The sequence below is a fragment of the Ipomoea nil genome, unplaced genomic scaffold (genome assembly GCF_001879475.1).
Source record: "Ipomoea nil cultivar Tokyo-kokei standard unplaced genomic scaffold, Asagao_1.1 scaffold0276, whole genome shotgun sequence".
NCBI lineage: Eukaryota > Viridiplantae > Streptophyta > Magnoliopsida > Solanales > Convolvulaceae > Ipomoea > Ipomoea nil.
In genome coordinates this window covers 122,147-134,348 of record NW_017616704.1, presented here as the reverse complement: position 1 = coordinate 134,348, position 12,202 = coordinate 122,147, and the positions used below count along the sequence as shown (strand labels likewise).

Genomic DNA, 12,202 nt, shown 5'->3' with positions numbered 1-12,202 from the left:
GAAATGTTTTGGAACGAGTGCAAAAATTATTCCAGAAACACTAGTGGGCCTTGGATTATGATGGGTGACTTTAATGATATCGCGGACGGTAATGAAAAGAGGGGTAGTGCTATGGTTAACACGACTCGCTGCATGAATTTTGTAAATGGTTATAATTATTGCGGTCTTATTGACATGGGGAGGATGGACATGCGCTTTTCGTGGTTCAGGCAAGAAGGTGGTCGTACTGTGTAACGTAGGAAATTAGACTGTGTGCTCTGGAATGTGGAGGCCCAGACTCTTTTCCCCGAGGCAAAAGCCAATATGCTGCCTAGAACCCATTCGGACCACCATCCACTCAAATTTGTGAGTTCGGCGGGTGACCCCCCCTAGGGAAAATAGACCATTCCGTTTTGAGGGAGCTTGGCTTATGAGACAAGATTTCAGAGACATTTGGTGTAAAGTGTGGAATAATCCCAATCTCGATATGGTGGGGGTCATTACCGAGGTAACAAGACAGACCAGAGATTGGAATAAAAAAGTGTTTGTAAATATTTTTAAAAGAAAGTCCAACCTGCAAGCTAGAATCAAAGGTATTCCAGGAATCCAATTTCTATGATTCTGCAAATGGGCTCTAGATCCTGGAGAAAAAACTTACGGATGAGCTCAATCAAGTGTTGGAGCAAGAAGAATTGCTATGGTTTTAGAAATCCAGGAGAGCATGGATCCAAGATGGGGATAGAAACACATCTTTCTACCATAAATCAGTTCTTTTACGGCGCAATAGAGCCAGAATCAGAATGCTTAGAATTAATGGTGAGTGGAACTCCGACTTAAAAGCGATTACTGATCATATTTCTAATTTCTTTTTAGATTTGTTTCGCATGAGAGTTGTTGCGCCCCTTCTGGTTCAAAATTATGGGGGCCCAAAATCAACCAGGCTCAAGCTAGAAACCTGATCAGCTATGTGCTTACAGATCAGATTACAAGAGCTGTAATGGATATGAAGAAGTTCGGCATCCCGGGGCCGGATGGCATCCAAGCCGCTTTCTACCAATCTTTTTGGGAAGTGGTGAAGGGTCACCTAACCGAGCTCGTCAACAACGCTTTGAACATGGGAGAGATTCCTGCAAAGATGTTAGAAGCTTACATCACTCTTATCCCCAAAAAGGATAATCCCGAGTCTGCTAGTGACTTTAGGCCGATCACGCTCCTCAACATCAGCTTCAAAATAATTTCCAAAGTGATTGTGAACCACATGAGGCCTATAATGAAAAGTGACAGCTCATTGGCCCGTTTCAGAACAGCTTATTGCCGGGGAGAACCACGATGGACAATATCATCCTCACTCAAGAAATTGTTCATACCATGCATCACAAAAAGGGAAGGAAAAGGCTTATGGAAATCAGATTAGACCTCTACAAGGCTTATGATAATATTGATTGGGACTTCCTAGAAGCTACGCTAGATGACTTTGGGTTCCCATAGTATCTCATCAGGGTTATCATGTTCTCAATCAGAGAGAGCTCAATCTCTTTACTTTGGAATGGTGAAAAATTGGCCCCCTTTGCTCTGGGTAGGGGCCTGCGGCTGGGAGACCTGCTTGCCCCGTACCTTTTTATTCTAGTGATGGAAAAGTTATCTTGGTTCATTCAAGAAAAAGTTGACAAGAAGCACTGGAAGCCGATTGTGGTCTCTCATGGTGGAACAAGTGTCTCTCATCTTTTCTTTGTAGATGATCTGATTCTCTTTGCCAAAGCTTCAGAAGCGTAGAGACAGTTTATCATGGACTGTCTTGAGGATTTCTCAAAGAGATCAGGTTTCACCACTAATTTCTCTAAATCTAGTATCTTTTGTAGCCCAAACACTTGTACAGGTATTAAAAGAAACTTAAAGAGAGCGACGAATATCATGGTGTCGGACACTTTGGGCAAGTATCTGGGCATCCCAATCCTTCAAAAAAGGGGTCTCAAAAAGGACTTTTGGTTACATCCTAGAAAGAATGAAAAGGAAGTTGGCTAAGTGGAAGGCAGAAACCCTAAGTCTCGCTGGGAGAAATGTGCTCGTCTAATAAGCCCTCTGTACCATGCCGGTCTATTCCATGCAGGTGTTCAAACTCCTGGTGGGAAACTGCAATGAAGTGGATAAGATCTGCAGAGACTTCCTTTTGGGGGGACATTGATGACAAAAGAAAGGCTAATTTGGTAGGCGGGAAAGATGTTTGCAAACCAAAGAACGCCGGGCCGGGGGCTGGGGCTTTAGGCGGTGCACAGATTTCAACAAGGCCCTCTTGGCTAAACTGCTTGGCAAATGAACACTTGTCACGAAAAACTCTGGGTCCGCGTGATGCACGATAAATATGTAAAAAACGGGATCTTCTTTAGAGCATCAATATCAGTTGGGGATATTAAGGGGTTTTTGTAAGAGTAATAAGGAAAGAGAATGTGGAAGGGGAGAGAAAAAAAGAAAAAAAAAACTGATTTTTAAAAAAAAAAAAAGTAAATAGTGAAGTCAGGCGCGCCCGGCTTTGGCTAAGTTGTGCGCGAAATGCGAACAACGTTTCCTTTTTTTTCTTTTCTTTTTTTTTTTAAAAAAAAAATTCTGACATTATCTTGTATCTTGCAGGAGAAATAATTCTTGAAATAACCACACCTCACATCTATAAATAACCCCACCCAAGTTATTTCATCTGACATTAACCCCATATTATTCTCTACTATGGATGCTTTTATGCCCCCCCAACCCGAAGAACTCGTCTTGGAGCTAGAGGAGTATCCTAAGAGGACGGTCGACCATTGAACTAGGTGCCGCATGGCGAGTGGGAAATGGTGACACGCTGAACCTCTGGTCCGAATGGTGGGTGGGAGATAAACCACTAGGGCTCCTTGAGAACATTTCCATCCCCGAAGAGATCGCAAATGCCAAGGTAAGTGATTTATTTTGCCTAAATCGTACTTGGGACTTTGACAGGTTGAACAATATTCTGCCAAGTGAGGTGACCAACGTGATTAGATCCATTCGCATTCCCTGTAATGACTAAGCTGGTGATGTCCTATACTGGCCGGGATCCCCAACAGGTACTTTTTCGGTCCGAGAGCCTTCACATATATTGCATGTATAGTAGACGATCTGGAAGACTTTGATTGTGCTTGGAAAGCTCGTGTGTCGGAACAGTGTCGCTTATTCCTCTAGCTAGCAACGAATGTCAGACTCTTCACCATCTCTGTAAGATACCATTGGGGGCTGGCGGAGGAGGGTGGCTGCACCGCATGTGGCGAGGAAGACGAACCTATTGGGCATATCCTGATGAGCTGTGACCTTGCTAAAGCCACTTGGAGAAGGACATACCACCCAAGCTGCTTCCAGTACGGGATCCCGCAGGAAGTGAAGACATGGATGACGAATAACTGCAAGTCGAAGGAGGTCGTGTAAGGGCGACAATGGCAACAACTTTTGCGTACACTTGTTGGGAGCTCTGGAAAACACGGAACAAGCGAGTCTTCGAATAGAAACCCATCACCCTGGAGTGCATTATGCGATAGGTGGCTAATCTGACTGAAGTCACGCTAGCCGCTGCAACGAATCACAAGCTAAGCGACATTGGGAGAAACTCCTGGATTTCTTAGCACGATCCAGCAAACTGGTGGATAAAAATTAACACTGACCGAGCTTTCAGAAAAGGAACAGGTCTCGCCAGTGTAGGTGGACTAGCTCGGAACCACCGGGGCGACTGGCTCTTTGGGTTTACAGTTAAAATTGGGTTTACTAATAGCTTTGCCGCAGAGTTGTGGGGCCTAAGGGAGGGTTTACGGCTTGCAAATGCTAGGGGGGTTACAAGAGCGACATTCGAGCTAGACTCGGAGTCGGTGGTGGCCGTGATGCGTAACGATGATGAGGACATGGTCAATGCTTCGACGCTGATTAAGGATTGTAAATTCCTCATGCGCTTCTTTGATGAGATCGAGTTCCAACGCACATTAAGAGAAGGGAATAAGTGCGCGGATCATCTCGCCAACATTGGGCAAACTACTGAGAGGGGGACGTCTATAGTAGATTTGCCTCCAAACACCATTATCCCTCTCGTTGAAGCGGATGCGTTTGGTGCTAGTACGGTTAGAGTGTGGTAGTTTCTATTTCCCGTGTTTAACGGGCCAATCTCACCAAAAGTAAATCTTACACTTAGTTCTATCTCTCTCTCTCTCTTCCCCCCCTTTGAGTTTTCTTAAATGGGCAGGTAGACCCATCATTTGTTTGTTTATTATTTACACTAGATTGGACTAGTTTGGTTAACATGAGTTTGATTGATTTGGACTGAAAAATAAAAAATTTGATCTAGCATGACCCATAGTCCAAAAGAAAATACTATATGTATTCCCATTCTCTACTTTCAACTTTTACTGACAAATTTTACTGTGAACCATGGTTCATGTTACCATGTAGTAATGTGGTCTATAAAGTAAGTATTATTTTAATTACACTTTAGTTTCATTTGACAATATTGCTTTGTTTTTCAATTTCATTTTCCACACTCAGTAGTTTCATTATAGCAATACCAAAGTATCATTTTAATTTTACTACAGTTTCATTTGACAATATACATTATTGTATGAGCTCTATTTTGTAGTTTCATTTTTCACACACTAGTTTAATTATAATAATGCTAAAGTATTGTTTTAATTACATTCATTTTTCATTTGACAATATATGTTATTGTATGGTTCTGGACTTTAGTTTCATTTTCTATACATACTAGTTTAATTTTAACAACATTAAAGTATCATTTAATTATACTACAGTTTCTTTCGACAATATACGTTGTTGAATGAGCTCTGATTTTTAATTTCATTTTCTGCACACACTAGTTTCATTTTATCAACACTAAAGTATCATTTTAATTTTACTGTAGTTTAATTTAACAACCATGGTCCACATAGCACTATGGACCATGGTCCATTGTATAACAACCGACTTTTACTCCCACACTTAAAATTTTGATTAGACACTTTTATAGACGCTCGCATGAAGAAAATAACCTATCATCGGCCGCCACATCAGAGAGTAAATTTGAGGGGGTAAGATTTGAGAGTACAAGTAGTAGAACTCTATTCCAAAACATTAAACAGTAACAAATCGCCGCAGCTTCACTGCTGCGATTGATATTGAGGGTTTTTTTTTCTCATAATTTACAGATTTTTATTCTTAAACTAACCCAAATCGAACCGAACCGATTTGGTTTCCACTTCTATACTATTGCCGAAATCTATAGGCTTTTCAAAGTTGGATCTTCTTTAGATCGAAAAGAAATTTTGGGTTAATAGCGAATTGGGTTCTGATAAGTCATATCGCTAGTAATTGCCCCCTGTGCTGCGGCTTGCTGTAATCGTGCTCGGTGGGCGGCGGAATATCAAGAAAGCCGTTGGAGCTGGGTTTTCATAGTGGCACAAGTGGGGTTCAAAGTGCATCTCATGTAGGGGAAACATGGTGTCGTGTTGTAAGAAAATAATTTTGGATTTTGACCTCGTCGTGAGATCTTTGTAGATCTTCAATCTTCAGTGATGGATTTTGACTTCGCCGACATATTCTTCAATCTTCAGTGATAGATTAAACCATGAGATCTTTGTCAATGTTTGTGAGATCAGGCAAAACACTCAGGGATGGAATAAAGCAAGTTGAGAAAGAAAAAAACATCTACCTATATTTATACGAACATAAACACACATATGTATATACTTAGAGATTTAGAGAGAGAAACTGAGATTGTTCCAAAGAGAGAGAGAGAGAAAGATGGGTAATAGGAACCAGCTCACACGGAATCCATTAAGAGTTCATAGTAGGCTCATCACAAAGTCCATAACTACATCTTCAAAGCACCATTGGTGGAAGAATCAAGGAAGTCCAATAATAATTTCATTCGATAGAGGAAAGTATTATAGTGGCCCATTTCAAGTGATGTCATGGATCGATGACAATGTTCAGAAGATTCGAGGTCAAATCATTTTGCAAGAAGGGGAATGTAACAACCTACTTTTCTTAAACTCAATTACAATTCTAAAACCAACATTAACATAAACTAAGCAGCGGATATACAATTTTAAATAAGCTAGTGGGAATGTCACCGCCACAACCACCTCTCCGCGGTGATTGCACAGGCTAAGGATGGAACTAACTCATTAAATCCAAATAACATAGCAAATACTTAATTAAAGTCATAAGGGGGAAAAACACCCCGAAGTCTATCATCCAACATAAAAAACATAAGTCTACAATCCATCAAAATAAACATCATAATAATAATACTACGAGTTTAAACTACTAGATCTACTAAGCTAGTCTAACTCGATCATCTCTCAAACGCTGGGCCCACCTGAAAGGGGTTTTGCAAAACAACACATAGACAAGCAGGAAAACACCCGTTAGCACGAAGCTAAGTATAACCACACTCAACCCTGTAAGGTACTACAGTATATACTTTGGAAAAACATTTGTTCACAAACTCTAATGAAGCAATCTCGACACTTAGACAACTTTAAGATACATCACAGACTTTCTATATGCTTGCAACCTATAATATCATCAGACATGCTTCAAATATAAATGACTCATCAACATGAATATTCCAACACATATTTCTCATAACAAAACTCATCATAACGAGCTCATGCAATCAATCAATTTCATACTAACAACCAATACGAAATTATCTTCATGCTTTCAAGATCACATCTTGCAAACTAGATATATAGGATATCAAAATGCAACTAAAGCAATCATGCTCAATATACAATCTAGGTTAATCATTCTCATTATGCAATCTAGTGCAAACATTCTCGTTATGCAATCTCGTGCAATACTATACTCGAATGCAATCCCGTGCAAACATTCTCATTATGCAATCTCGTGCAATACTATAAGTATACTTATACACTCATTTGTAAAATAGAATACTTTTCTGTGGAGATTTCTTAGAGCCACAAGGACTCGCTTGCTTTCTTTATTTTCTTAGAGTCGCAATGACTCGCTTTATTTCTTTCTTATCTTAGAGTCGCAATGACTCGCTTTCTTTACAAATGGATGAGGTAGGAACTTCACCGTATCGTGAACGAACCTATCCGGGCACGGCGTCTAGCTGGCCTAATACTCATCTCGTCCACCGAACCACTCTCTTGGTTCTATGCTCAAACTCTGTGGAATCAGGTATCGAACTATCAACGTGCACACCCCCTGACCAGGATTCTAAGCCTAGCGGGCAGTTTCCAACCTCGTAACGTGGGAATACACCACGTTACATATACTGGGACCGCAATGTCCATTACTTTCATCCGAGAGGACATAGTAAACGGGTCCTCCAAAACAAAGTTTTCCTCACCATAGATATATATATATAGATATATCGCTCAAGCATCTCATATATACAACACTTAACTTATGCAAAAGACATGCACATACTTCTCAACTCATTCTCAAAGACAAGATAAAGATGCTCTACGTGGAATGAGATTTTTGGAAAATAATACTTAGGCTCACGTTGGCCACTTATGCAATTTTAAAACATGATTTACTTGGAATGCAATTTACTGTACAACATGCTTCAAATTAAATATCACAATGATCTCTCAAGAACACAACAACATGCTTGGTTTTCAACATATCAAACTCTGTATAATTCTACCATCAAAATAGATCTCAAATTCCATTGAACATACAACACATTCTAGTCATGCTTTTCTAACAATTCTTATTCAAAAGGTGTTCATGCTTCTCTATTTAATACTCAAATAGCATCAGGGGAATAAAACAAAGCAATTCCTAATACAGTGAACTCAAACAAATCATATTGTGAAGCAATTTCATCTCTAAATCCATCATAACATGCTCATTTCTAATCCAAATCCAACGAAATCAAAGGCAAAAATTGCGTCAAGACGACCCCAAGGTACCAAGCCACAAGGGCCCATGACACCTGGTCCGAAACGACACGTAGCTGAGCCACAAGGGCCCGACCACTGCACAGGAAACAACTCACGAACCTTGGGGCAGGGCTCAACTAGGCCCGCCCCTCGAACCTCATCTGCAATACAAACTCAGGCAATTCTAGCACATCCAAAACATCAACAATACATCATAGACAAGTAATAAATCACTTCATAGTTCAAACACTTCAAAAATCTAGCATTTCTACTCATTTCTACCTATGAAACAATGGCTTCACAGAGCCAAAACTTAAGATGGGAGTCCATGGGGTTATACCTTTAACCGAGCTCCAAAAGCCAAACACTTGATCTTGAGCTCACTCTCGAGCTAGCCACTTAAACAATGAACCTGTAGATCAACCGATCTTCTTTCGTTACTCATACTATTATTATTAACAATAATGGTATCGAACTTTATCTCATTATCATAAATCCAAGACTTTCCATAATCCTTTCTTTACCTTACTCAAAACCTTACTTCTTTACTACTCAGCCCATTTCATAACCACCATACACATTTAATCCAATATTTCAACATAAATCCCCCTTATAGTATTAGTGTCAATCCACCATCATAATGATGTGCTAAAACTAAACAAATGTTAGTAGTTAAATTTGAACCCAAGGTTATTTTCATACCACTGCAACACTTTAACCATTACACCACACTACTTATTACTCACAACATCATCATTAATAATGACGTAACCATAATGGTTAACACTTAAGCATCATTAATCCATAAGAAAAATATACTGGCAGCAAGAATCAAACTAGGGCACACCACTCACTAAACCAACACTCTAACCACCACACCAATTTTGTCATTATTAACCTCATACTCACAATATTAACTTATTAAATCAATACATCCCTTAATATCCTATTATTATCAATAAACTCAAAGAAGCCGTATACCATGAAGATGACATTGAGCTGCTGCCAACGCCAACCCCACCATCGGAACTGCTCACCGCCGGGAAGAGGAAAGTGTTAGATATAAATAATCTAACTATAATAAACCATAGTATACGAGAAACCTGACCTCGTATGATAGCGGAAGCGTAGCCATGTAGATCTCCAGCCATAGTTGATGTTCCTGTAGTATTGCCTCTTAACGGTAGACCGTTAGCCATGTTTTGCCTCAGACCTGACTCAGAACCCTAGATGGTGTATTGGTATCTACTGAGCGGTCTGAGTACCGTAACTGAATGTGCTAACTAATCCATAATCCTGTATCCCATCAATCCAGGTTATATTAGGCACAGAGTTTGGTTGACTAACAACTACTAGTTATTAAGTCCAACCAGACCACTTAATAAGCCTAGTCAACTTGCACCACTTAATTAAGGCCCTAATACATAATATACAATATATATTATAAGGGAAAATCTTACATTCTCCCACTTGGCGCAAGTACTAGCACAACCTTCATCAAAGAACAAAACACACGAATCATAGTGATACGTCCTCTATTTAATCAGAGTAGTATCCATTATGGTCACATGCATTTTAATCTCCAACTTAGGTTCTTTATGAACAAACCCTATGTTTATTCTCGGTACCTTAAGGGATGTTTCTCAAAATACATTATGTGCACAACTGAAGGAGAAAACACATCCAAATTGTACAAAAGAGTACACTGTATGATCTCTAAAACTTTATGAGCATGCCTTAAGTAGAGATCTCTTAATGTTAGCATAATGCTAACTATATTCCATGACTTCTTTATAAGTTAACTTTAAGTAGTATCTTTAACAGCTAAGAGCTTGGAGTTGACACGTGTGTCACTCCCACTCATCAAAAATAGCCAAAAGATAGTCAAGTCACAGAAGCATTCCAATAACTTAGACAAAAAACCAAAGGTCTAAGTCCATAAATTTGGAATCTTAATCATACACCATAACTTCCCAAATGACTTCAATGTCCACTTTAAATGAACTGAACATAATGAGTCTTACTTATATGTCTCACAAAATTGTTTTGAGCCTTACAAACCAAAATGGCCCAGGATCAATTTTGAAGAAACTAAAGACTCTATTAATCACCGAAGAATTTATTAAATTACAGTGCACCACAAGTTAAATGCTTTTGTTCTAATAAATTCCTTAATATTGTTACAACATTTTCATAAATATGTTGCATAACCAAATGTTCAATAATTTGAACTTACGAATTTATATGAACAAATACAAAATAAAACTTGTGGAATCTTATGGACTGATTGTTTAACATACAATTCAATTTGAAATGTATGAATACAATAATTAAATCCAAAAACTTTAGTGGAGTATCTTAATGATCTTTTGCTAAATGATCGCTCCCACTGATTAAAATATTCTTCAGCGAAATTAATAAAGTGAACTTAATAATAATATACATACTCATAATTGATTTATTGACCAACTAACAAATGAAGACATAATTCCCCACCATTAGTTGGACATACTAAATAATCAATTTTTGGTTCCAATTAAAGTCCAACTAACTAATGAAGATATATTTCCCCACCATAGTTGGACATACTAAAAAAAAACAAAATACATCTTTCAAAACCAAGTTAGAATTTGGCTCAAAAGATACATTTTATTATTAATGGAATCCAAAAGATGTATGTCAAATCATGTAACTTACTACAGTTAGTCCGAAGAATCGAGTAAGATTCGTGGATTAATTAATAAAAGTTGCTAAATTTTGGGAAGTGACTGAATACATGTTTTGCCAATGCAAACCATGAAACTTAGAATTATAATTGAACTGAATTTATAACTCTAAGAAATTGTGATAAAATTATCATCTAATGGGTGGTGGGATTTATTGACATAAAACTTGCCTTTGGGCTAAAGTTTTAATTCTATTAAATCCAATTAAGAAACCATTATGATAATATTTTATCTCAATTACTAAAGAGCCAGAAGAATCTAGTGACATAAAACTTGCCTGTGGGCTAAAGTTTTACTCAATTAGATCCAACTGAAAAATTTATTTATGATGAAACCATTATCAAATTAGTTAAAGAATCAAATGACCTAAAACTTGCATGTGGGCTAAAGTTTCAGTCAATTAGATTCATTGCTATCATTATGATAAAAAAACTTAAGAGATCATGTTCCTTTTCTTAATCCCTGTGGGCAAATTAAGAAATATGACCTAAATTTACATCATAAAATTAAACTTCATGATAGAATTGGAAATTATTTACAAATAATCATAAAGTAAATAAATTGATTTATTTCTATCGTTACTGATAAAACTACTAAACTACATTCCGATACATAATTGCCTGTGGGCGAAATTATGACCGTAGTCCAGTATTTCATCCTGATTAATTATACAAATATAACGAAATTGCCTGTGGGCTAAATTTCATCATATTACATACAATTAATCACAAATGATATGTCCAAAACTTTATGTGATCAAAATAAACCGCTTAATATATAATTTTAACAGATTAAGGATGCTGTGGCTACTCCAAAACCAAATTAAAATTATAAGATCACTAGACAATTATCAATTCCTTGCCTAAACTTTATGTGATTGAAACTTAACAATCTTATGTAGCTGAATATGCTGTAGCATTTCCTTAATTAACCAAGATCGAAAACTCAAGATATTTCAGTAAATTAAATATGCTTTGGCTATTCTTTAATGAACCGAAATAAAATCACATTGGCAAGAAATACTTAAAAAATTTTGACAAACAGATTATACCAGATTGTGATGGGAAAATCTAAATATACTCCAAGGAAAGGCGGTTAGAGACTAAGTCTCACTGAAAACCAATTCCTTAAATAGAGTATCAATTTAAGGAGACTAGTGGCTCAAGATGTTCTTAAGTCATGACCATTAAAACTAGTATTCTCCCCGATTCATATATACTTAATGTATAACTGTTTGGGGTATAAACCAGTAAACTGTATGGTATACACCAGAAAACTGTAGGGTTCACCTATGAGTAAAGCTTAAATGGTGAACTAAATTAGCGGACTAAACGTGCTTAAATTCAGGCACTACCGCAACTAAAGTTTATGCATAAGTCCAACTTAAATAGGAACTAATATAATTCCATCTCAAAGTATGCATTGCTAAAGGCATAATAAAATTGCATAATTTAAAACAGAATATTATGCTTAGGACAAATATGCATAAAATTAAACATTAAACTCATATTTTCCAAATAAATTGCATAACTTAAAGCAATTTACAATATGAGATTTTAAAGTATAAACTTAATATTCAAACACCGATGA

At 37.5% G+C, this 12,202-nt stretch overlaps 1 long non-coding RNA gene across 1 annotated transcript; it reads right to left on the bottom strand.

Moving 5' to 3' along the window:
* Nucleotides 1–6,149: 6,149 nt before the first annotated feature.
* Nucleotides 6,150–9,032, bottom strand: LOC109155414. The gene is made up of 4 exons (XR_002049909.1): nucleotides 8,995–9,032; nucleotides 8,868–8,915; nucleotides 8,227–8,298; nucleotides 6,150–6,343 (listed from the first exon to the last, which is right to left on the bottom strand). It is a non-coding gene; the product is annotated as an uncharacterized LOC109155414 (long non-coding RNA).
* Nucleotides 9,033–12,202: the final 3,170 nt, after the last annotated feature.